Source organism: Hyperolius riggenbachi, chromosome 11, assembly GCF_040937935.1.
Source record: "Hyperolius riggenbachi isolate aHypRig1 chromosome 11, aHypRig1.pri, whole genome shotgun sequence".
Taxonomy (NCBI): domain Eukaryota; kingdom Metazoa; phylum Chordata; class Amphibia; order Anura; family Hyperoliidae; genus Hyperolius; species Hyperolius riggenbachi.
Genome location: NC_090656.1, coordinates 37,216,204 through 37,242,858, shown reverse-complemented (window position 1 = coordinate 37,242,858; position 26,655 = coordinate 37,216,204). Strand labels below are relative to the sequence as shown.

The window sequence follows — 26,655 nt, the reverse complement described above, 5'->3', positions numbered from 1 at the left end:
GTACATTTTACATTAGGGGGCGCAGTAGAGTAGCTGGGGCACACCAGAGGGGACAGGGCACAGCAGAGGGAACAGGGCAGCCAGGGCACATTTTACATTGGGGGACAGCTCCGGGGTCGGCGAGGCGGCGGATGCAGTCTCACTAGGCCAATTCTCGAGAGATTTCATGCTGATATCGATCAGGTATTGATCTGCGGTGTATGGGCAGCTGACAGATCTCTCCACCAGGGGCATAACAATAGACCCTGCAAGGGATGCAGCCGCAGGGGGGCCCGGAATCCACAGGGGGCCCCGTAGGGAGAGGAGTTTCTTTTCCCTGTCCTGAGAGACTGACAACTAAGAGAGGGAAAAGGCTCTCTGCTTTCTGCACAATTGTTCTAAGGACAGCATCTGCTTAGTCACTGATCAGGAAAAATACAAAGATTTGTAGACAGTCCCTATTTAGTGTGTAGCAGGGTCTAGTGTACAGCACCCAGCCCCCAACCTCTCTACCCCTCCTCAAGTGCTTTGTACTGTAGTGATGCTGGAGTAGTCTGCATAGCCAGTTCTGCTCCATGGGGGGTGGACAAAGTGAATGTAATGAGAAGGTGGGAATGGGAGCACACTCGTCTGTCGGGGGCACGGGGGCCCCATCCAAAGTTTCGCAGGGGGGCCCAGTGATTTCTAGTTATGCCCCTGCTCTCTACAATCAGATTTGATCAGAGAGAGATTTGTCTCTTGGTCAATCTGCCCATAGTACACCGTCTGATGTATGGGCTGCAACCAATAATGTCACTTAATGCTTATACATACGCTGGCAATGCTCCATCTGGCAGGAGAGCCTGCTACATTGCTGGGATAAGTGCAGTACAAAGCAGAAGCAAATGTAACTTCTAGATTTATGGCAAATTACAACACGAGGACAGGAAGGACTCCACCTCCACCAATTGTGGGAAGCAGGTGGGGGAGGGGAGGTGGTAATTACTAGCATATTAGAGTGGCTGAAATTCACCTATGTTGCCTCCTCTCGCTGCTGCACTGTGAAGGCACAAGCATTAGGAGGATGGAGAAGCAGAGGTAAGAACTAGAGACACAGGTGAGTTAAAGAAGAACTCCAGTGAAAATAATCTAATAAAAAAAAGTGATTTTTACAATAATTATGATTTAGTCAGTGTTTGCCCATTGTAAAAGCTTTCTTCTCCCTGATTTACATTCTGACATTTATCACATGGTGACATTTTTACTGCTGGCAGGTGATGTCAATGGAAGTAGCTGCTGCTTGCTTTTTTGCCAGTTGGAAACAGCTGTAAACAGCTGTTTCCCACAATGCAACGAGGTTCACAGACAGGAAACTGCCAGGACCATGGTCCTCACAGTTTCCTGTGGGAAGGGGTTTCACCACAATATTAGCCATACAGATCCCCCTGATGATCCATTTGTGAAAAGGAATAGATTTCTCATGTAAAAGGGGGTATCAGCTACTGATTGGGATAAAGTTCAATTCTTGGTCACGGTTTCTCTTTACCACTCTCTGCCACGTGTGTGTGTCTCTCCCCCCCACCCCCCCCGCCAATAAAAAGCTGGTTCAGTCTTGCTTTTAACAGCTATAAATTCCTAATACTGGCTGTAATCTCAAATCACATGTTTGCAAGCAGTGGCGTAGCTAAGGAGCTGTGGGCCTCGATGCAAGTTTTACAGTTGGGTCCCCCAAGCACTCTATGCATAACAAGTGATACGGCGCACCGAAACCTGCCAATGGCAACTACAGTGTCAGAGGTGCCAGAAGGTAGAGTGATCAGATTTTTGTGGGTCCAACCTGGGACAGGGAGGGGGGGGCGGCACGCGCACAGCGCGGCGTGGCGAAAAGTGGGGAGGACTGAGGAGCGCGCAGCGATTAAGAACGGGGGGGGGGGCATAAGAAAGCAGTGTTTATGCCATGATGTAGACAAACAAGACTTTGCATCATGGGTGTGCAGAAACTGTGTGATGCTAATAGTATACCGTAACCACAAAGCAGCAAACATAGCCATCTATGACCATTAAATAATAAATGCAGTAACAGTTACCCCGGACACCAGAAAATAAACGCAATGGGCAACATGTCAGCACAAAATAAACGCAATGCGGGCAACATGTCAGTATAAAATAAATGCAATGCGGGCAACATGTCAGCACAAAATAAACGCAATGCGGGCAACATGTCAGTACAAAATAAACGCAATGCGGGCAACATGTCAGTACAAAATAAACGCAATGCGGGCAAACATGTCAGTACAAAATAAACGCAATGCGGGCAACATGTCAGTACAAAATAAACGCAATGCGGGCAAACATGTCAGTACAAAATAAACGCAATGCGGGCAAACATGTCAGCACAAAATAAACGCAATGCGGGCAACATGTCAGTACAAAATAAACGCAATGCGGGCAACATGTCAGTACAAAATAAACGCAATGTGGGCAAACATGTCAGTACAAAATAAACGCAATGCGGGCAACATGTCAGTACAAAATAAACGCAATGCGGGCAACATGTCAGTACAAAATAAACGCAATGCGGGCAAACATTTCACCAGAAAATTAACGCAATGCGGGCAAACATTTCACCAGAAAATTAATGCAATGCGGGCAAACATTTCACCAGAAAATAAACGCAATGCGGGCAAACGTTTCACCAGAAAATAAACGCAATGCGGGCAAACATTTCACCAGAAAAGAAACGCAATGCGGGCAAACATTTCACCTGGAAAATAAATGCAATGCGGGCAAACATTTCACTAGAAAATAAACGCAATGCGGGCAAACATTTCCCCAGAAAAGAAACGCAATGCGGGCAAACATTTCACCAGAAAAGAAACGCAATGCGGGCAAACATTTCACCTGGAAAAGAAACGCAATGCGGGCAAACATTTCACCTGGAAAAGAAACGTAATGCGGGCAAACATTTCACCAGAAAAGAAACGCAATGCGGCCAAACATTTCCCCAGAAAAGAAACGCAATGCGGGCAAACATTTCCCCAGAAAAGAAACGCAATGCGGGCAAACATTTCACCTACAAAAGAAACGCAATGCGGGCAAACATTTCACTAGAAAAGAAACGCAATGCGGGCAAACATTTCACATGGAAAAGAAAGCATTTACTCACCTGGCAGAAGTCTCCGGCCTCTGGCACGCTGCTCCCGGGACCACCTTCCTCATTCTCTTGTCTCCTGCGCTGACAGGGCTACGGCAAGATGGCGCCCGAAGCCCTGTACTGGAGACAAAATAGTCTCCAGTACAGGGCTTCGGCAGCCATCTTGCCGTAGCCCTGCTCGCCTGCCGGTGTCGGAACAGACACCGGAAGACGAGGCTGGAGCGGGGCTGCGGTCAATGAACTTTCTCATCACCGGTAGAGTGCGAGAGGGTCGTGCAGGTAGGGCAGTGCCGGCTGTGTGTCTCAGGCATGCTCTGACTTTCTCATCACCGGTAGAGTGCGAGAGGGTCGTGCAGGTAGGGCAGTGCCAGCTGCGTATCTCAGGTATGCTCTGACTGTCTCATCACCGGTAGAGTGCGAGAGGGTCGTGCAGGTAGGGCAGTGCCGGCTCCGTGTCTCAGGCATGCTCTGACTTTCTCATCACCGGTAGAGTGCGAGAGGGTCGTGCAGGTCGGGCAGTGCCGGCTGCGTGTCTCAGGCATGCTCTGACTGTCTCACCGGTAGAGTGCGAGAGGGTCATGCAGGTAGGGCAGTGCCGACTGCGTTTCTCAGGCATGCTCTGACTGTCTCATCACCGGTAGAGTGCGAGAGGGTCGTGCAGGTAGGGCAGTGCCGGCTGCGTGTCTCAGGCATGCTCTGACTATCTCATCACCGGTAGAGTGCGAGAGGGTCGTGCAGGTAGGGCAGTGCCGGCTGCGTTTCTCAGGCATGCTCTGACTATCTCATCACCGGTAGAGTGCGAGAGGGTCGTGCAGGTAGGGCAGTGCCGGCTGCGTGTCTCAGGCATGCTCTGACTGTCTCATCACCGGTAGAGTGTGAGAGGGTCGTGCAGGTAGGGCAGTGCCGGCTGCGTTTCTCAGGCATGCTCTGACTGTCTCATCACTGGTAGAGTGCGAGAGGGTCGTGCAGGTATGGCAGTGCCGGCTGCGTGTCTCAGGCATGCTCTGACTGTCTCATAACCGGTAGAGTGTGAGAGGGTAGGGCAGTGCCGGTGTAATGCCGATTTATGCTTCCTATCGAGACATGCTGAAATCCGATCTGGGCATGTGCACCATTACTTGAGCTCAGTTTGCCTGATATCCTTCCGCCGGCTTGTCGATAATAACTACTACTAAGCATCCCATAGGAGCAGGTTAGGAGAGGTTGTAGGTTAGTGTTAGGAGTAGAAAAGGGAGGTTAGCGTTAGGAGAACAGATGGGAGGGTTAGTGTTAGGATAGGAGAGGGGGTAGAGTTAGGGTTACGAGTGGAGAAGGGTGAGTAAGTTAGGTAGACCAGTAGCATATCTCGATACATTTGCATATTTAGACACCTTGTCTATCGATTGACACTACCAGATTAGGCCAGGTAGTACATTTCGACAAAGTAGGACAACTCGGCACTACACCGGCTGCGTGTCTCAGTCATGCTCTGACTGTCTCATCGGTAGAGTGCGAGAGGGTCGTGCAGGTAGGGCAGTGCCGGCTGCGTGTCTCAGGCATGCTCTGACTTTCTCATCACCGGTAGAGTGCGAGAGGGTCGTGCAGGTAGGGCAGTGCCGGCTGCGTGTCTCAGGCATGCTCTGACTGTCTCATCACCGGTACAGTGCGAGAGGGTCATGCAGGTAGGGCAGTGCCGACTGCGTTTCTCAGGCATGCTCTGACTGTCTCATCACCGGTAGAGTGCGAGAGGGTCGTGCAGGTAGGGCAGTGCTGGCTGCGTGTCTCAGTCATGCTCTGACTGTCTCATCGGTAGAGTGCGAGAGGGTCGTGCAGGTAGGGCAGTGCTGGCTGCGTGTCTCAGTCATGCTCTGACTGTCTCATCGGTAGAGTGCGAGAGGGTCGTGCAGGTAGGGCAGTGCTGGCTGCGTTTCTCCGGTATCCTCTGACTGTCTCATCACCGGTAGAGTGTGAGAGGGTCATGCAGGTAGGGCAGTGACACCCAGCAGTGCCGGCTTTACAGCTCATTAGACATTGGCTGATGACGACACAGCACACATGTGTGAGCAGATAAAGCAGGAAGCATTGTGCTCAGAGTACAGATCTGCCCTGACACACTTCCTCGTCTCACTGCCTCACTCTTCCTCATTGCTAGAAAAGTTACTTTCTGTTGTTTTTTTTTCATGGCTGGAGCTGTTTGTCTGCAGGGCGGAGGGATGAGGAATGTGGAGGGGGGACAGGAGTGAGGGGGGTCCCTCAGGTGGAGATGACAGGAGGGCTGGAGAGAGCTGCACTCATCTGTCAGGTAAGCTCAGCACTATGCACCTGTCACCATGATACCTTCCACTCACTCTGCATGTAACCCGTCCGCCCTGCTGTGCCCTGTCCCCTCTGCTGTGCCCTGGCTGCCCTGCTGTGCCCTGACTGCCCTGCTGTGCCCTGTCCCCTCTGCTGTGCCCTGGCTGCCCTGTCCCCTCTGCTGTGCCCTGTCCCCTCTGCTGTGCCCTGTCCCCTCTGCTGTGCCCTGACTGCCCTGTCCCCTCTGCTGTGCCCTGTCCCCTCTGCTGTGCCCTGTCCCCTCTGCTGTGCCCTGTCTGCCCTGCTGTGCCCTGTCCCCTCTGCTGTGCCATGGCCCATCTGCTGTGCCCTGTCCCCTCTGCTGTGCCCTGTCCCCTCTGCTGTGCCCTGTCCTCTCTGCTGTGCCCTGGCTGCCCTGCTGTGCTCTGTTGCCTCTGCTGTGCCCTGTCCCCTCTGCTGTGCCCTGGCTTACATGCTGTGCCCCAGCTACCCTACTGTGCCCTAAGCTAACCCCTCTGCTGTTCCCTGGGTGCCCTGTCCCCTCTGCTGGGCCCCTACTACTCTACTGTGCCCCATCCCCTCTGGTGTGCCCTGATTGCCCTAGAGGTAGCAGTGATTAGCACACACTGCAGCTAGTTTACTGATGTTGTAAAAGCATTCTTTCGCCACTCCATTGGCATGCATCTCCTGTGTTATACATCAGTGGTATCTCTTTCGGTAGAGGAAGACATGACATTGTTATAACTCAGAGAATGTGTTGTTCACTGAGACATTTGATGCTACAGATAAGGACAATGTCGCCAGCCCTTTTGTGACTTGTGTAATGCCTGCACAGAACATTTCATTTTGGGAAGTGTTAATGGGAGTGTTTTGTCTTATTTCTTGCACTGTGAAAGCAGCAATCAGCACTATCCTGTTGATAAGCAGGGCTACATGTGTGTGATTTTCTGTGTAGCCATTAGTGTGATATTCCACTTGTGCACAATCTGCACAGAACATGCTGCAGCTAGTTTACTATCAGTACAGTCACAAAGTTAACAGCTTACATTGTACATAGTGGGTGTAGCAGCGATCAGCACACACTGCAGCTATTGTACAATCAGTATAGGCATACAGCAACAGCCTAGCAGAGATCAGCACACACTGCAGCTATTTTACTATCAGTACAGGCACAGAGTAACAGTTTATACTGTACATACTGGGGGTAGCAGAGATCAGCACACAGCTAGTGTACCATCAGTACAGGCACAGAGTAACAGTTTATACTGTACATACTGGGGGAAGCAGAGATCCGCACACACTGCAGCTAGAGTACCATCAGTACAGGCACAGAGTAACAGTTTATACTGTACATACTGGGGGAAGCAGAGATCCGCACACACTGCAGCTAGAGTACCATCAGTACAGGCACAGAGTAACAGTTTATACTGTACATACTGGGGGAAGCAGAGATCCGCACACACTGCAGCTAGAGTACCATCAGTACAGGCACAGAGTAACAGTTTATACTGTACATACTGGGGGAAGCAGAGATCCGCACACACTGCAGCTAGAGTACCATCAGTATATGCACAGGGTAACAGCCTATACTGTACATACTGGAGGTAGCATGGATCAATACACACTGCAGCTAGTTTACTGTAAGTATAGGCACAGAGTAACAGCTTATTCTGTAGCTACTGGGGGTAAGGGGAGGGTGGGGAGACACCCGTCAGCAGCAGAGATGAGCGGCGTAATCTGGGGATGTGGGGAGGGGGGCTGACATCATCCCTCCCTCCCTCTCCATGGGCCCCCTTCCTGTGTCCCGACTCCTTCACCTCCTCCACCGCTTCTTCTCTACAGCCAGCTCCTCTCTACCTCCTGATTTGCATAACAGGAAGTAGAGAAGAGCTGGCTGCAGAGAAGGTGCGTGGAGGAGGTGAGGGATACAAACCGTGGCCGCTGAGCTAATATTCTGCATTTGGGGACACAGGAGGGGGGCCCTTAGAGAGGGAGGGAGGTATGATGCCGGCCCCTCTCCCCGCATCCAGTGTCTGTCGCCCTTACACTCTTCTTGCCCAGTGTCTTCCTCCCCACCTACCCCACCCAGTGTCACCTACTTTCCCGCCCAGTGTCACCCTCTGCACATACCCTGCCCAGTGTCCCCTACCTCCCCACAGACCCCAGCCAGTGTCACCCACCTCCTGCCCAGTTTCACCCTCCCATGGACCCCACAGAGTGTCACCCACTTCCCACCCAGTGTCACCCTCCCCGTAGACCTCACCCAGTGTCACCCACCTTCCACCCAGTGTCATCTTTCCCGCCCAGTTTTGCCCTCCTCCCACCCGGTTTCACCCTCCTCCTATCACTCTCCTCTCCCAGTGTCACCTACCCCGTAGCACCCAGTGTCACCCTCCCACCCCACTCAGCAGCTCCAATGCACCCACCACAACAGTGGGGTGAGCGTTTGATGCATTTATTTCTGAGGTAACATTTGCTGTATTCCATATATGTGGGGTAATGTATGTGCATTACATCTGTGTCAGAGTTACCGTTTGTAGCATTTCACGTTTCCTGCATTTTATGTGTGAGAGGTAATGTTTACAGCATTTTAATATGTGTGGGTGGTAATCTTTGCCGCATTTCACACTTGCTGTATTTGATGTGTCGGAGGTAACATTTGCCTCATTGCATGTGTCAGAGGTAATGTTTGCCTCATTGCATTTGTTGGAGATATCATTTGCTGCATTTCATGTGTAGAAGGTAACGTTTGCCTCATTGCATTGTCAGAGGTACTGTTTGTTTCATTTCATGTGTCAAAGGTAACATTTGCTGCATTTCATGTGTCGGAGGTAACTTTTGCCTCATTACATGTGTCGGATGTAGCGTTTGCTGCATTTCATGTGTGGGTGGTAACATTTGTCTCGTTACATGTGTCGGAGGTAATGTTTGCTGCATTTATTATTTAATGGTCATAGTGACTGCATTTGCTAGGTTAGGGTTTTTGTTGCAACATTTAACATTTTAGGGGCTCACAATTACTAAATGGTATGCTAGTAAATGAAAAAAAGAAGTAGAATTGATACATGTGGCTGGTCACTTTATTAGGTACATCTTGCTAGTACTGAGTTTGACCCTCTTTCAAACTGCCTTCACCTTTATGGCATTCCTCAGAGATTTTGGTCCACATTGACATGATAGCATCACGCAGTTTCTGCAAATCCATGATGCGAATCTCCTGTTTCACCACATCATGGGGGAGACACTGCTTTCTGTTTGGGGAACGTTGTCAAATTACCTTTAACCTAATGGCCCATAGTCACGGGCTACAATTGTCGCCGCAACCACGCGGCGCGCGCGTGTTGCGGCGACAGGTCGTCCGTGAGTATGGCATGCGCGCCGTGAACCGTCGCTCGTCGCTGCTGTCGCCGGGCGATAAGCGCGGTCAATCGCCTGGCGACAGTTGCCACCGCAACTTCGCCGCAACTGTCGCTAGTCCGCGTGTGTATGCGGACTAGTGACAGCAACCCGCACACAGCACACAGAGCTTCCAGCGGGGGGAGGAACCTCGGCGGCGACAGCTTCCGCCGCAATCGCTAATCCCTCTGCTGCTGTGTGGATGCAGAGGGACTTGGCGATGAGCTGTCGCGCACACGCTCCCGTGTGCTAGCGACAGCTACAAATGTAGCTCGTGAGTACCAGCCATTACTGTGTTTTGGAACAAAACTCAGGGTACTGCCTTAGAGTTACACCATTAAATTACAGTAAGCTCCGCCCCTGTCATAGCTACACCCATTTTTGCTGTGGTTTGCTTTGCATGCCACACTCACTCCTTTCCTTTCTTTTGGGGGGGGGGGGGGGGGGAATCTGTAAATTACCAGCACCGGGTGTCAAATACCCTAGCTATCCAACTGGGGGGGGGGGTAGCAGACATCAGTACACACTGCAGCCAGTTTACTATCAGTACAGGCAGCTCATAATGTATAGTAGCTGTACATACTGGGGGCGATGTGCTGATATTATAAAGTGGACAATTTTAAGTGCACATAAGTACAAACAAATGAACACTTTGAAGTGTATCTTTCGGCCACAGAAACGGCACAGTATTCCTTTCTCTGTGGCCAGCCTAAAACATTTTTGTCAGTACTCAGTACAGTATATGTTGATATTTTGATGCACAGATTGGTATATGAATCTCCTCCCTCCACCAGCCTGGCCTGGATTCTCCCCTCTGTAGTCACAGAAATGCATCTCTAGCGTCGGCTCTGAGCTCCCGATCCAATTGTGTGTTCCTAGCCTGAAGGTTAACAGTTTTTGAATACTACGAGCAGACTGTGTAGGTAAACTCTCATACTACATGGAGGTCACTGACTGGCCAATCAAAATTGTTTGTGTGTACCAGGCTGCTGGCTTGGTGCATTGCACTGACGCAGGGCATAATGCAAATGAAAGCCAAAATTCTCGGCTTTCCCACAATATCTAGATTTCCAGTGGGGAGCAAATATCTTTTCAACAGGGGAAGATACATTTCGTAGATGGTATAACATGTAAATATTAAAATAAGCTATTTCATTTATTTTGTTATTTTCAGTACAATTCCTCTTTAAACTTGATCACTGTCTATCCGGAGCCCCTCCCACTGCCCAGAGCTGTAGTCCACAGGAAGTCAACACTTTCAATAAAGCGCAGCTCAGTTTTGCCATGCGGTGTATTACATATATTTACACCACGGGACGGAGACTTCCTGTTAAAATTAGACTTTCTGGGTAACCCTGCAGACAATAGTCACGGCCAGTTTTACGCAAGCGCAGGGACTCCCTCCGTCTCACCGGTGCCTGCCTTACACATGTGCCTGCGCAGTACGGAGGGAGCGCACTGCGCTTGCGTCAACTGCCCCTGACTGGCTGAAGCTACGAGACCCGGTACCAGCGATAGAGAAGGCGGAGGATGGCGGCGTGGGAGCAATCCATGCGGATGGGGCTGGAGGAAGCCCCAGGTATGTATAAATCTATTATTTTACTCGGCTCTGAGTCTCTTTAACTGTGCAAGAATGGCAGCAATTAAATCATTTTGATTGGCTATTGTAGGATCCACCCCACTTTTCTGAATATTAATCCCAGTCACTCAGTGACCAACTGTGCAAAGTTTCAGAACCCTGCCATTAACAGTGTAAGAATGGCTGCAGTTTACATTATTCCAGTGAAATTTGTATTTGCTTTTTTTTGGTTATGGGGATAAACATCCTATATGTTATTCCAGGTAATGTACTATGTGTGTGCCAAATTTCATTCACATCCAGGGCCGGATTTACCATAAGACACTGTAGGCTTGTGCCTACAGGCGCCTGATGATAGAAAGACGGCTCACTCCCCTTCTCGGGTGCTTTACTTCTGACTTACCTATGCAGAGTCCTGAGTGGAGTTTAAATAAGGTTACTCACCCGGGTCTTGGCATTCCACCGATGAGATGTCCCTTCATTTGGGGCACCTTTAATTACCTAATACTTGGGGGCACCTTTAGCTACTTAGTATTGAGTTTACTTCTGATAACCTAAAACTAAGGGACACTTGTAGCTACCTATGACAGTTAAGGAAGAAAAGACAGCTGGGCCAGCCAGTACAGTGCGGTGCGGTTTGGTGGGATTTTTTTAGGTTAATGGTGGGCGAAGTGACGTCTAGGGTGCCATGACATCTGTGCCTACGGTCTCCTGTGAGGTAAATCCCGGCCTGTTCACATCCGTTCAGCCATTGTTGCATGATTGAGTAGCAAACATCCAAACTTTCACATTTATAATATTAGTAAGATTTGTTATTGTTCTTCCTGTTACTTTTGGCCCCCTGCATGCAGATATATTGCAGATATTGAACTGTTTATTGAGCCTTGTCTACAACTTCAGTTAAAACCTATTGAATTTAAGTACAGAGGCCACAAATACCCTGAGACATTGGCCTTCACTACTGACTACTGCCAGCAACTTGTGCTAGTTGGTTGAGACAGCTGGTTAGTTGAGTTCTGGATAACTAGGACTCAACTGTAGCTAGGTGTAAATGCAATAATATGGATAATACACATGCAAGTACCTCTATTCCATGAGAAACCACAAAGAAACCAGGACAAAAGTATCTGGAACATTACAGAGAATATTATTATTACATAGACCTAATCAGTGAACTATTAATGTTAATTACTGGAGGAACTCCGAGTCCCCACCCTCTCCCGTACCGCGTGACTGCGTTTCCCACCATTATACCTGTGCCCAGAACTGGCTATTTCTCTGTTTACACATATACACATACATTTCATTCCACACAATGAGGAAGTGCAGGCCGGGATTACAGAGAGTGGAATGTGAACCTTTAGATATAGCTTTGTGCCAGTCCTCCTGTCTACTGAAGGTACACGGTGCAAATTTTACGTTTTTTTTTTTGACCGGAGAAATCTGATACTGAGAAAATATGCCAATATGTCATTGTCAATGAAAGAAGGTACTCCTAAATAATGTATCAAAAATAATGTACATTTTATAGAGACATATCAAGCTAACATCAATAAAAAACATCTAAAAAATATAATTGCTCTAAAGGCTGAACGTAGCCAGCCATCCTGCTGCCAAAAAAAGATATATGTAATACAAGGCACAATGACATCAAAGCTATATAGTTCCTGGTTAGGCCTCGTTCACATCTGCTGCGCTGAAAAACGTGGGAAAGCGCGTGGTAAAAAATGCATGCGCTTGTGCGCGCTTTAGTACGCGTTTCTGTGCTTTGCACTGCGCTTCTTTAAAACACGTTTTGCTTACTGTAGCAGCAGCAGCTGTCAATAAAACTTTGTTTTTGTATGTAAATGCATTTTTTTCCTCAATTAGTGGTAAAAAACGCATGCGCTTCTATGCGCTTGTACGCGCTTCTGTGCGCTAAAAAAGCGCACCCATTCACTTGCATTGAATTACAGCTCAGCACACAGAAATGCATGCAACACTACGTTTTTGTAACGCTGCTCAGCGCAACGCATAGATGTGAACCAGCTACATTAGTTACATGGAAAAATCAATACCTTGCTGATCGCACAGGGCAGTGCGCTGTGAAAAGCGCACAGAAACGGCTCTGATGTGAACGAGGCCTCAGCCAAGAAAAATATGCAAACAATGGTCATTGGTAAAAAAAACATAAGTAAAAAACTTGTGCAAAACAAAGGGAAGGGGAGGAAAAACTACCTCTGTACACATAAAAAAAGCCACCATTAGAAGCAGCCGTGCTGTAAACTCACAGGGCTATTCCAGCACGTACATCAAAAAAGGGCGTTGGGAAAAAAGGGCGAGGGGTGTAAACGATAAGCGGTAATACCGTTTATAAAAATATTGTGCTGTATTTCGTTTACTAATAATGTTTTACAAATTTAGAAATCATTAAATAATGTGTATGAAATCGGCAATTGTGAAAACTTTAATCTTCCCTGTTTCAAAAGTGTAACTTATCATTACGTTTGTTAAAAAAGCGATAATATATGTTTAATCTTTATAATTGTATATTATTGTGAATAACCTTCATTTAACGTTTCTTCTTATAATAAAATCTGAAAATATTGTTTATAACGATGATATATATATAACTATGTTCGTAATAAGTGTTGTAAAACAGTAAGTATTACTAAAATTTTACTAAAACTAAACCTAATACTACTCTCACACAGAACCCTCCCTGTACCTATCCCTAACCCTAAGACCCCCCCCCCCTGGTGGTGCCTAACCGTAACCACCATCCTGGTGGTGTATATTGTAATGTAACTATACCTAACCCTACTCTCACATAGAACCCTCCCTGTACCTATCCCTAACCCTTAGGTCCCCTGGTGGTGCCTAACCCTAACCACCCCACTGGTGGTGCATAACCCTAAGACCCCCCTGGTGGTGCCTAACCCTAACCACCCCCCTTACTGATCGCTTTATTATGTGGATAATAATGTTTTACAAATAGTGACTGTAAACAATATATTGCAATTTACGTTACGTACTAATCGCTTTCTCTTGTGAATAATAATATTTTACAAACATTAAGGGATAACATTTTAAATAATTTTATTGTGTGGATAATAATGTTTTACAAATAGTGCCTGTAAACAATATATTGCAATTTACGTTACGTACTAATCGCTTTATCTTGTGAATAATAATATTTTACAAACATTAAGGGATAACATTTTAAATAATTTTATTGTGTGGATAATAATGTTTTACAAATAGTGACAGTAAAAAATATATTGCAATTTACGTTACGTACTGATCACTTTATTTTGTGAATAATAATGTTTTACAAACGACACATTTTTCCAAGCGTTTTGGTAATTCACTCCCTGACGCAAGTCGGGAAGTGAGCTCTTTGATCCAGGAAAATAATAAATACAATGTATTTATTCTTTAAAACGGAAACGCAATCGCTCCACAAAGCAGTTTTGTGAGCGTTTTGCGTTTTTCCTATACCTTCAATTGAGGCGGAATCGCCTCAAAAATGGCTCAAGCACTGCTTATCTAAATGGAAACGAACTGCTTAGATATGAACTATCTCATAGAGAATCAGAGAATCATTGTGTAAGCGCTTTCAGGGCAATTTTGAAAAATCGCCCGCATTTAAAAAATAACATTAAACGCCTGCAGTGTTAACAAGCCCTTAGTCAGCTGACTAGCAGTTTGTGGACTATACAAGTGGCAGAGTGCTGTCGGGGAGTGAGCTTTCCTTTTATGTTTGGTAAGTTGAAGGAGTGGTGCGGGTGAGTTCCTGGTGGTGGCAGCTCCGGGGCTCGCCTGCGCTCCCCCATTGTGTTGCATGCGGGTTTGGGGGTCCCGAGTGGTGGCAATGCTCGGGGCCCCCACCTGTCGTCATGTCCACAAGTGTTTGTGTGGTCCTTTAAGGGGCCAGAACTGTCTAGTCCTGAAAGGGTTAAATGACAGTTCTATTAGTGTAGCACCGCTTCTGGCCCTATCAGCTGGTAATGTCACCTGTGGTCTATCCAGCGTTTATCAATGAATAATGCTGAGTCAGGTGCCTGTATTACCAGCAGTAGTGAGTGAGGCCAAAGTACATGAGTGAGAAACTATAGGCTGCTAATACTCACCTCCAGAAATGCAGGCTCTGTGGTTTGCTGACCTGATGACAATGATTGTGTGTTTATATAGAGCTTACATGCTAACCTGATATTACTATTGCATTATTATGTGGTTATATAGTGTTCACACGCTGGTTATTATTATTATTTTGTGTTTCTATAAATCCAATAATGTTATAATAGTGTAGGGCCTGTTTGTAAAAGGTTTGTAAAAGCATTAAGCAGCCTGGTCATCACTTTATGGTCAATATACAGCATCCACTGTGGAGGAGGACACCACAGACTACAGCGGAAGAGGGCAGATCAGGCAGGATGTAGAAAAGGATGACAATAAAATGGGGTCCTAGGCAGGGCAGTTACTAGGCTAAATTGCACCCTCAGGGCGACGGTGTAAAAGTCCCCCCCCCCCCCATGGACTCATGAACCCATACTACGCCCCCAGAATAGGTAATCAGGTATGGGTGAGCCTAATATAGGTAGCCAGGCATAGGTGTCTTCAGTATAGGTAGCCAGCTGTAGGTGTCCCCAGTATAGGTAGCTAGTTAAAGGTGTTCCTAGTATAGGTTAGTTAGTTATAGATGCAGCCAGTATTGGTTAGCTAGGTATAGGTGCCACCAGTATAGGTTAGCTAGGTATAGGTGCCACCAGTATAGGTAAGCTAGGTATAGGTGCCGCCAGTATAGGTTAGCTAGGTATAGGGGCCTTCAGTGTAGGTATCTAGGTATAGGTGCAGTTAGCATAGGTTAGTTAGGTATAGGTGCCTTCAGTGTAGGTCTCTAGGTATAGGTGCAGTTAGCATAGGTTAGCTAGGTATAGGTACCCCTCTCTATCATTGCGCCCCCCCCCCCCATATTGCTCAGGGAGGTTGCGCACCTGGCCCGCCCCTAGAAAACGGGGCTGGCCCTAAGCAAGATAGCAGTTTTTGTCCACCGTTGATGATTACTTGGCATTTTAAAATAAGATTTGGTTAGGGCGAGCATCGGAAACAGGAAAAAAAAGTGCATGTGGTAAGAGGACTAATTGGGCGCCAACAGAAAATATCAGTATTTGGATGCCAGTGCGGAAATTTGGGCGCCCGGTAAATAGCGGGTGCTGTTTCAGCCAATATGTTGCGGCGTCCGACATTATACTTTTTTAAATGCACATGCACACGCACACACACACACATACACACATAAATGCACATGCACACGCACACACACACATACACACATAAATGCACACGCGCACACATACACACATATATAAAATATATGTAGTAAAATAAAACACTTCTGCCACTTGTTAGATCCCCGTTATACACCTTCAATGATCTGACCAATAAGCAGGCCAATCCCAGCTTTGCAGAGTTTTCTCACTATTTGAGGACACAGCAGCCTCCAATGGCAGTGAGCAGTAACTGTGACAATGCAGTGTGACTCAGCTTCCTGCTGCAGCCACAGTACATAGATGTGCGGACAGGGCGACACAGGGTGACAGAGACAGGCCAGCAGGGGCACCCATCCTTTTCTTGAAACAAATGACAATTATATGTGTAACTTTATCTATGTATGTATATATAGTGGCAATAATTTGTACATACTAGCAGATGGGTGCCTGTTGGGCACAGTGAAAGAATAGTACATTACAGCACAGCACAAAGAGGAACTGTAGTCAAAATAACATCATAAATACAATTGCTTATTTTTTACAATATTCATTTATGAATGATTTACAGTAGTTAGTGTTTGCTCACTGTAAAAACCTTTCCTCTGCTTGATTTACATTCTGAAATGTATGACTGGTGACAACAACTTTAGTTCTGCCCGGTGATCTCTGTCTGTGCAGAATGTTAGCATACTGAGAGTTCTCAAGCCAGTTGAAAAAATCTCTGGTTTCCCGGAATGCTCGGGGAAGGGGGGGGGGGGGGCTGAGAATTCCACATAATAAACAGCCTAGGCTAAGCCTCAGAGATAGGGAGGAGCTACATTCCAATATACAGCAATGTATAGCTATAGGAAGGGTTTCTGAGGCCGACACCAGGATATCTAATGACTGTATTCTACTATATGTTGTTTGTACGGGGTCCAGCGAACGAGTATAATTACACACTGCTTCCACTAGTGCCTGGGATTCTCACGTACACATTTCTGCATATCACTGATGCACATTATTGCTTTGGGTAGCCTCTCTCTGGAGCAGAGTCAGAGCAATGCAGACTTTCCTACAGGTGTTATTTTTTACCCTTCATCACCTGTGATTTATAAATCCTCAATATAATAAAGTCGTTAAAGTGGACCTGAACTCAGAACTTCCTCTCTGGTCTAAAAGATACGCAACGGCATAATAACCTTTAAAGGAAACCAGAGATGACATATACTTACCTTTTTTGGGCGTCGCTCCCATGCCGCCGTCCTCTGCTGCCTGCAGCTCCAGTGCCGGGTCCCGTAACTTCCTCCAGTCGCGGCCAGTCTGACGCAAGAGAAGTGCGCTATTTACGTATCTCTCCAGCAGCCGCTAGAGAGATAAGTAAATAGCGCACTTCCTATTGCGCAGAATGGCCACGACTGGAGGAAGTTACGGGACCTGGCACAGGAGCTGCAGGCAGCAGAGGACAGCGGCGTGGGAGCGATCCGTGCCAGTGGGGCTGGAGGAAGCCCCAGGTATGTATAAAAAGGTAAGTATATGTAATCTCAGGTACACTTTAAATAAGAAACATTTCTTTGTTACAGCTGATACAAAACCTAAATTAAATCTGCACTGATTCTACTTCCTGATTCATGGAAGCAAACATATTGTTAACATCCTGTGCTTTTAAATGAGCTGATCTGCCATCTCTGCCGAGGCAGTCACGTGACGCAGGAGAGAGATCAAATTACAACTTGTGATTAGACACAAATGAGAGGGAACTAAACAGGCTAAACTCTCTAAATACATACAGGGTGAATTTCTCTGTGTTTTGCTTCAGTCCTGTGCAAGAGTTCTGCTCCACTTTAAAAGGGTTTGTAATTTTTTTTTGCAGAGAACAGTTCCAGATTAAGCTAATCACTTTAGATATATGCTCTCTTCACATTATGCAGTGAGAGAAGGAAACCAAAGTGTTCAGTACATGATGACCAGCGGGGAGACAAAATATACTGTGCGGGACGGGGAGGGTGGGGGAATATGTTTGTAACCAAATGTTACACATACAGAGCAGCACACACTGCAGAATGTTTACTATCAGTACAGGCACAGAGTAACAGCGTACACTGTACATACTGGAGGCAGCAGAGATCAGCACACACTGCAGCTAGTTTACGATCAGTACAGGCACAGAATAACAGCTTAGGTACAAATTAGAGGCAGCAGAGATCAGCACAAACTGCAGCTTGTTTACGATCAGTACAGGAACAGAGTAAGAGCTTACTCTGTACATACTGGAGGCAGCAGAGATCGGTACATACTGCAGCTAGTTTGCTATTAGTACAGGCACAGAGTAACAGCTTATACTGTACATACTTGACTTCACTAGTTTACTATAATCACAGGCACAAACTAACAGTGTATACTGTACATAATGGAGTTAGCAGAGATCATCAGCACACACTGCAGCTATATTATTATCAGTACAGGCACAGAGTAACAGCTTACATTGTACATACTGGAGGCAGCAGAGATCAGCACAAATTTCAGCTAGTTTACTATCAGTACAGACACAGAGTAACAGCTTATATTGTATACTGGAGGTAACAGAGAACTACACACACTGCAGCTAGTTTACTATAATCACAGGCACACAGTAACAGTGTATACTGTACATAATGGAGGCAACAGAGATCACACAGTGCAGCTAGTTTACTTTCAGTACAGACACAGAGTAACAGCTTATACTGTACATACTGGAGTTAGCAGAGATCATCAGCACACACTGCAGCTAGGTTATTATCAGTACAGGCACAGAGTAACAGCTTGTATTGTACATACTGGAGGTAACAGAGACCTGCACACACTGCAGCTAGTTTAGTATCAGTACAGGCACAGAGCAACAGCGTACACTGTACATACTGTAAGTAGCAGAGATCAGCACACACTGCAGTTAGTTTACTATCAGTACAGGCACAGCATAATGTCTTATACTGTACAGTAGGAAAGTTATTTTAGTGTATGACTGAGACAACATGAATTAAGCAAGCATGCTGCCTGCAAGATTAGTGGCGTCCCCTGACACATGAGTGACTAGCTGCAGAAACATGGACAGGTGTGAATGGGCGCTAGTGAATGAGGCTATGCGGGGCATGCGTGGAGAGGGACATAAGAATGTGTGTATCGCAAGGAAGGAAGTGGACGCAGTGGAGCAGAAAGACAAGTGTTGGGGTGGGGGCAGAGCACAACTATACACACCAAAAAAGCAGAAGCAATGAAACAACAAGGAAGAAGTTTTTAGCTTTCTCTCTCTATATATATGTGATTATAGACTGCGACAAATTCACCTGTCACACTGGCTGCAGCAAGATGGCGGTAAGTGAGCCAGGGAATAAGGGGGGTGTCTGGGGGGCATGATAGGTGGTCTCCGTCTCTAGACTTGTTATCAGTAAAGTAGGTAGGTTTGGAGAGGCACACCTTGCCGTTCAGATTGGGTGCAAAGCAACACCCCATGTACAGCATGAAAGTCCAAGAACAACAATTTGTCACTTGCATTTGATGGAATAAAAAATTACATTTATGTGTGAAGCCTGCTGTGCTAACCGATTCTTGGACATTCATGTTAGTCTTGTTATCATTTCCTTTATGCATTGGTTATTTCCAGCTGTCCTCGCTTATCCTGCAAGCCACAGAGATTGTGTGGTGGTGGTGGTGGTGGGGGGGGGGGGGGGGCTATGTCAGTGCGGAGAGGAAGGCTAGGTCAGGGGGCTATGTCAGCGGGGTTAGAAATGCTAGGTCAGGGGGCTATGTCAGCAGGGTGGGGAAGGCTAGGTCAGGGGGCTATGTCAGCGGGGTGGGGAAGTTAGGTCAGGGGGCTATGTCAGCAGGGTGGGGAAGGCTAGGTCAGGGGGCTATGTCAGCGGGGTTAGAAATGCTAGGTCAGGGGGCTATGTCAGCAGGGTGGGGAAGGCTAGGTCAGGGGGCTATGTCAGCGGGTGGGGAAGGCTAGGTCAGGGGGCTATGTCAGCAGGGTGGGGAAGGCTAGGTCAGGGGGCTATGTCAGCAGGGTGGGGAATGCTAGGTCAGGGGGCTATGTCAGCGGGGTGGGGAATGCTAGGTCAGGGGGCTATGTCAGCGGGGTGGGGAAGGCTAGGTCAGGGGGCTATGTCAACAGGGTGGGGAAGGCTAGGTCAGGGGGCTATGTCAGCAGGGTGGGGAAGGCTAGGTCAGGGGGCTATGTCAGCGGGGTGGGGAAGGCTAGGTCAAGGGGCTATGTCAGCGGGGTGGGGAAGGCTAGGTCAGGGCGCTATGTCAGCGGGGTGGGGAAGGCTAGGTCAGGGGGCTATGTCAGCGGGGTTAGAAATGCTAGGTCAGGGGGCTATGTCAGCAGGGTGGGGAAGGCTAGGTCAGGGGGCTATGTCAGCGGGGTGGAGGGTTAGGTCAGGGGGTATGTCAGCGGGGTGGAGAAGGCTAGGTCAGGGGGCTATGTCAGCGGGGTGGAGAAGGCTAGGTCAGGGGGCTATGTCAGCGGGGTGGGGAAGGCTAGGTCAGGGGGCTATGTCAGCGGGGTGGAGAAGGCTAGGTCAGGGGGCTATGTCAGCGGGGTGAGGAAGGCTAGGTCAGGGGGCTATGTCAGCGGGGTGGGGAAGTTAGGTCAGGGGGCTAAGTCAGCAGGGTGGGGAAGTTAGGTCAGGGGGCTATGTCAGCGGGGTGGAAGAGGCTAGGTCAGGGGGCTATGTCAGCGGGGTGAGGAAGGCTAGGTCAGGGGGCTATGTCAGCAGGGTGGGGAAGTTAGGTCAGGGGGCTAAGTCAGCGGGGTGGGAAAGTTAGGTCAGGGGGCTATGTCAGCGGGGTTAGAAATGCTAGGTCAGGGGGCTATGTCAGCAGGGTGGGGAAGGCTAGGTCAGGGGGCTATGTCAGCAGGGTGGGGAATGCTAGGTCAGGGGGCAATGTCATCGGGGTGGAGAAGGCTAGGTCAGGGGGCTATGTCAGTGGGGTGGGGAATGCTAGGTCAGGGGGCTATGTCAGCGGGGTGGAGGGTTAGGTCAGGGGGTATGTCAGCGGGGTGGAGAAGGCTAGGTCAAGGGGCTATGTCAGCGGGGTGGAGAAGGCTAGGTCAGGGGGCTATGTCAGCGGGGTGGGGAAGGCTAGGTTAGGGGGCTGTTGGATCGGGGGGCTATGTCAGCGGAGGGGGGGGGGGAGCTAGGTCAGGGGAGTTTCGGGACCTGTAGGGAGGTGAAGGAAATCTGAGGGTTTCTCATGCTGAAGTTTATAGTGTATCTCAAGCATTACATCGTCATTTTTTACATTCTGGATTGCCTTAGGAGGATGACTATCGGGGGCGCAACTACAGTTCATGGGGCCCCCCCAGTATTTGCCCCCTTTCCCTTGCCTACTCCTGGAGGCCCATCTCACAAGGGTCATAAAACAAGTGTGGACATCGTAATCTTCACACCCATAACAAGTGTAGTCATAAAACACCTGATCTGAAGGATGGGCCCCTATATTGGAAGGAGTAGCTGGACCCCCTCACAGCTCTGGGCCCACCTTATAGTTGCAGGGGCTGTTCCGCTCTAGTTAGACCCCTGATGACTATATAGCTTATGTAAATTGCATAATGGACATTTATTGAACGAATTCCTACAGTTATACAGTTATAGTTAATATTTATATAGCGCCAACATCTTCTGCAGCGCTGCACAGAGTATATTGTCATGTCATTAACTGTCCCTCAGAGGGGCTCACAGTCTAATCCCTACCATAGTCACATGTCTATGTATCATAGCCTAGGGCCAATTTAGGGGGAAGCAAATCAACTTATCTGTATGTTTTTGGGATTTGGGAGGAAACCAGAGTGCCCGGAGGAAACCCACACAGACACAGGGAGACTATACAAACTCCATGCAGATAGTATCCTGGCTGGGATTAGAGCCGGAGACCTAGCACTGCAAGGCGAGAGCGCTAACCACTACGCCACCGTGCCACCCCCTTTACTATATTGTGAGACATTCATTGTACATTCTATGGAAGATCAGCAAAATACAGTACAGACCAAAAGTTTGAACATTGTATATTTACACTGAAGGCATCCAAACTATGAATTAACACATGTGGAAGTATAGTACATAACCAAAAAGTGTGAAACAACTGAAAAAATGTCATATTCTAGGTTCTTCAAAGTAGCCACCTTTTGCTTTGATTACTGCTTTGCTCACTCTTGGCATTCTCTTGATGAGCTTCAAGAGGTAGTCACCTGAAATGGTCTTCCAACAGCCTTGAAGGAGTTCCCAGAGATGCTTAGCACTTGTTGGCCCTTTTGCCTTCACCCTGCGGTCCAGCTCACCCCAAACCATCTCGATTGGGTTCAGGTCTGGTGACTGGGGGGGGTAGCGAGCAGGACAGGGGTATTGGACAAAGCGGCGGGGAGGGGGGTCAGATCCCCCCCCTCCCTCACCTGGGTCCCCTGACCTCCGCTCCCCTCCAGCTGTAAAAAGTTAAGTAGCATCGGCTACTATTAAGAGGTAACGGGTGGGAATCACTCACCGCTTCCACGTTCCAGCGTGCATTCCACTGACGTCACTTCCTGCAACGCCGCCCACTGTATTGTAAGTGGACGGCTTTGCAGGAAGTGACGTCAGTGGAGCGCACCCTGGAACGCGGAAGAGGTGAGTGATCCCCGCCCGTTACCTCTTAATAGTAGCCGATGCTACTTAACTTTTTAAAGCTGGAGGGGAGCGGAGGTCGGGGGACCCAGGTGAGGGAGGGGGGATCCGACCACCCCCTTCCCGCTGCTTTGCCCAATACCCCCCGTCCTGCCCGCTACCCCCTCCAGCTCTGCAGCCCCCCACGGCTCGGGTCCCCATAGACTTAATGGGGTTTGGTGTTAGGACGAATATGCCGAACATCTGGATGATGTTCGGCCGAACCGACCCGAACATCCAAGTGTTCGATCAACACTAGTAGAGACCATCCGTTCACCTTTTCTGCGTCGCACAAAGACACGATGGTTGCAGGGCCGAGGCATAGGCTGGAGAGGCTCCAGCCTCAGGGCGCAGTGTAGGAGGGGGCGCACAATTCATTCAGCTGTCATTCCTAATTGTGTTTGAAGCAGAAAGAAATCAGAAAAGGGGATACATAGCAGTGACTGCAAGCCAGATAACTAGATATTAAGGTGTTGGGGAGGTTGGGGCCCTGTGGCACCTCTTAGTCTAATAGCAATCAGTGTGTGACGGCTGGGGTGGCAGGGATGGAGGGGCACACTTTGGTGTCTCAGCCTTGGGTGCTGGAGGACCTTGTCCCGCCTCTGGGTGGTTGGAACCAAAAATCTCAAATTTAGACTCATGAGACCAAAGCACAGATTTCCACTGGTCTAATGTCCATTCCTTGTGTTCTTTAGCCCAAACAATTCTCTTCTGCTTGTTGCCTGTCTCTTCTGCTTGTTGCACTAGTTTCCTAGCAGATATTCTACCATAAACGCCTGATTCACACAGTCTCCTCTTAACAGTTGTTCTAGAGATGTGTCTGCTGCTAGAACTCTGTGTGGCATTGATCTAGTCTCTAATCTGAGCTGCTATCAAGCTGTGATTTCTGAGGCTGGTAACTCGGATGAACTTATCCTCTGCAGCAGAGGTGACTCTTGGTCTTTCTTCCCTGGGGCAGTTCGCATGTGAGCCAGTTTCTTTGTAGCATTTGATGGTTTTTGAGACTGCACTTGGGGACACTTTCAAAGTTTTACCAATTTTTCGGACTGACTGACCATCATTTCTTAAAGTAAGGCCCCGTTCACATTACAAACGCGGATGGCCACGCATGCGGAACGCAACGCATGCGAACGCACGCCATCCGCGTTTGTGTGCGTTGCGTGGCTGATCCCATCACTGAAAAGTGAATGGGACAGCCACGCGTTTTTACAAAAAATGCGTGCAGCATGCGTTCCCGGACCGCACAGGTCCGGAATGCATGCAGTGTGAACATCAGACATTGCACTCTATGCAATGTCTGATGTCGTGCTTGTCGGCCACCTGCACGCATTTCCAAAACGCGGCTGGAAACACGTGCAGTGTGAATGGGGCCTTATGATGGCCACTCGTTTTTCTTTACTTAGCTGCTTTTTTCTTGCCATAATACAAATTCTAACAGTCTATTCAGTAGGACTATCAGCTGTGTATCCACCTGACTTCTCCACAACGCAACTGATGGTCCCAACCCCATTTATAAGGCAAGAAATCCCACTTATTAAACCTGACAGGGCACACCTGTGAAGTGAAAACCATTTCAGGTGACTACCTCTTGAAGCTCATCAAGAGAATGCCAAGAGTGTGCAAAGCAGTAATCAAAGCAAAAGGTGGCTACTTTGAAGAACCTAGAATATGACATATTTTCAGTTGTTTCACACATTTTGGTTAGAGTCTTCTGCAGGTGAGTAAATGTTTTTTTTACAGGTGCACATTATTTTCTGGTGAAATGCTGCACACATTATTATACGATTTTCTAGTGAAACATTGCCGCATTACGATTATTTTCTGGTAAAAGATTGCTGAATTACGATTATTTTCTAGTAAAAACATTGCTGCATTACTATTATTTTCTCTGCTTTCCATTCTGTATTGTGATTGGGTAGAATGAGAGGGTGCTGTGTAGATTGCTGCTCTCCAGTCTGTATTGTGATTGGGTAGAATGAGAGGGTGCTGTGTAGATTGCTGCTCTCCAGTGTGTATTGTGATTAGGCAGAACCAGAGGGTGCTGTGTAGATTGCTGCTCTCCAGTCAGTATTATGATCAGTGGTACTCATCAGGATTCCGGATATCTGTGTAACCCGGATATCCGAACTTTTTTACGCTATCCGATTTGGATTCGGATTCCGGATTTTTAAAAAAAATCCAGTTAGCTATCTGCGGATATTTGGGCGCATAATGCGAATATCCGCAGATATTGCGGATATCCGGATCCGAAATACTGTAACTAAGACGTCCTGGAGCCAATCAGATGGCTCCCAGCAGAAGCCCTAGCAACCAATCACAGAGGGGTCTGCAGTCTGTATTGCGATTGGACAGAATCAGAAGTTGCTGTGTAGATTGCTGCTCTCCAGTTTGTACTGTGTAGTGTTGAGCCAAAATTTTCGTAATTTCGCATTTCCTTAACCACTTGCCAACCGCACACTCATACCGTGCGGCGGCAAAGTGGTAGCTGGAGGTGCCTCCCTAATTAATCAGGAAAGGCCGCTCGCGCGAGCGGCCGTTTCCTGTCAGATCACGGAGCGGGTCTTCGTGAATAGCCTGCGAGCCGCTGATTGCGGCTCGCAGACTAAATGTAAATGTAGGAGACACATGTCTCCTTTATTTACATTGTACGGCGCTGCTGCGCAGCAACGCCGTAAGGCAGATCGGCGATCCCCGGCCAATCAGCGGCCGGGGATCGCCGCCATGTGACAGGGGACAGCCTGTCACTGGCTGCACAGGACGGATAGCGTCCTGTGCATCCCCGAACACCGGGGGGGAGCAGGTAGGAGAGGGAGGGGGGAATTTCGCCGCGGAGGGGGGGCTTTGAAGTGCCCCCCCCCCCCCCCCCGCAACACCCAGGCAGGCAGAAGAGATCAGACCCCCCCCTGCACATCATCCACATAGGGGGGAAAAAAGGGGGGCAATCTGATCTCTCTACCTGCTACCTGATCTGTGCTGGGGGCTGCAGAGCCCACCCAGCACAGATCACTAAAAACAGCGCTGGTCCTTAAGGGGGGGGTAAAGGGTGGGTCATCAAGTGGTTAATTACGGATGCAAATTTTGCCACTACGACACAAATTCGTAATTTTGTAATTGCCATTCAAATCGTAATTCGAAACTCCATAAATGAAATTTTAGTTTCGTAATTTCGCGTTTCGCCGCAAATTTGCGTTTAATGCAAAATTTCTTAATTTTGTGTTTTCTATAGAAACAAAGTTATTTTGATTAAGAAAATGAACGTAATTTCGTTTCTAATAGTAATTATGCACATTTAGGTAATTACTAAACTCAGGAAAGTCACTCATTGATTGCAATTACTGATAATGCAAAGGCCCCTGGACATGCCGTTGCTTTAAATGTATCAGGAGGCTCTATCTGCGTCCACTTCCAAGACAGGTGCTCTTTGCCATGGTGCACTTTGCTGTCATGTTGAGACGCTTGGTTTTGGGCCTTGCAATATCTGATAATGCAAAGGTTCCTGTAAGTGCTGTCGCTTTAAATGTATCAGGAGTATACCGTTATAAAGCAGGGGTTATTTTCGGGGAAACGCAATATATGACTCCTTCGCCTACATTCTGAGAAAATACCTCATGCAAAGCACAAATGTATACAATTCATTATGAACTCCACTAAGACATACATAGCTTCTCAGTGGCTGCAGAAGGCCTTATCCTGGCAGAGCGTTGTTGCTCGTGTACATATTACTATGATAAATGAGGCAAGGTGTGGCTCCGTTGGACGCAGAGCGTCTCCTCTGTGGGTGTTAGGAATGCTCTGGAGAGTTTCTAGAAGTTTGTTGTTGTGATGTATGTGGTGATATATTGGGGTGCTGATGATGTTAAAGGGATACTGCAGGGGGTTGGGGGGAAAATTAGTTGAACTTACCCGGGGCTTCTTTTGGTCCCCCGCAGACATCCTGTGTTGGCGCAGCCACTCACCGATGCTCCGGCCCCGCCTCCAGTTCACTTCTGGAATTTCTGACTTTAAAGTCAGAAAACCACTGCGCCTGCACGCCCGTGTCCTCGCTCCCGCTGAAGTCACCAGGAGTGTACTGCGCAGACACAGACCATACTGGGCCTGCGCTGTGCGCTCTTGTCACAGTGGCGGCGCTACACTGGGGCTTGCCGGGGCTGAAGCCCCAGCAGAGAAACTGTAAGCCCCTCGGAAAGCCCCCCCTGAATTAATTGCCGACTCGAGCGTGGGGCGAGACACTTATCATTCCCTCACCTCAGGGAATGATAACAGGAGAGGGGGCCTTTTACGCGCGGCGCCGATCGGGAGATACAGCTATAGTTTCCGGGCTGAGCAGACACTACAGCTTCAGCCGCCTGGTCCACTTCTGTCTCCTCCTCAGCAATACCGCTATGC

At 48.2% G+C, this 26,655-nt stretch overlaps 2 protein-coding genes across 5 annotated transcripts in view; one reads left to right on the top strand and one right to left on the bottom strand.

The window, feature by feature from the left end:
• The window catches only part of SDR42E1 (short chain dehydrogenase/reductase family 42E, member 1), a 326,449-nt gene that overhangs the window by 29,409 nt on the left and 270,385 nt on the right, over positions 1–26,655 (bottom strand). The window lies entirely within an intron of this gene.
• Positions 5,203–26,655, top strand: part of PLCG2 (phospholipase C gamma 2) — a 239,888-nt gene continuing 218,435 nt past the window's right edge. For 3 of the 4 annotated variants that reach the window (XM_068259935.1, XM_068259934.1, XM_068259930.1), the window contains exon 1: positions 5,203–5,393. The gene's annotated coding sequence lies outside the window, so the exon portion shown is untranslated. Of the gene's footprint in view, positions 5,394–18,921; positions 18,944–26,655 lie in introns of those variants that run through there. The other variant, XM_068259933.1, reaches the window with a different exon arrangement.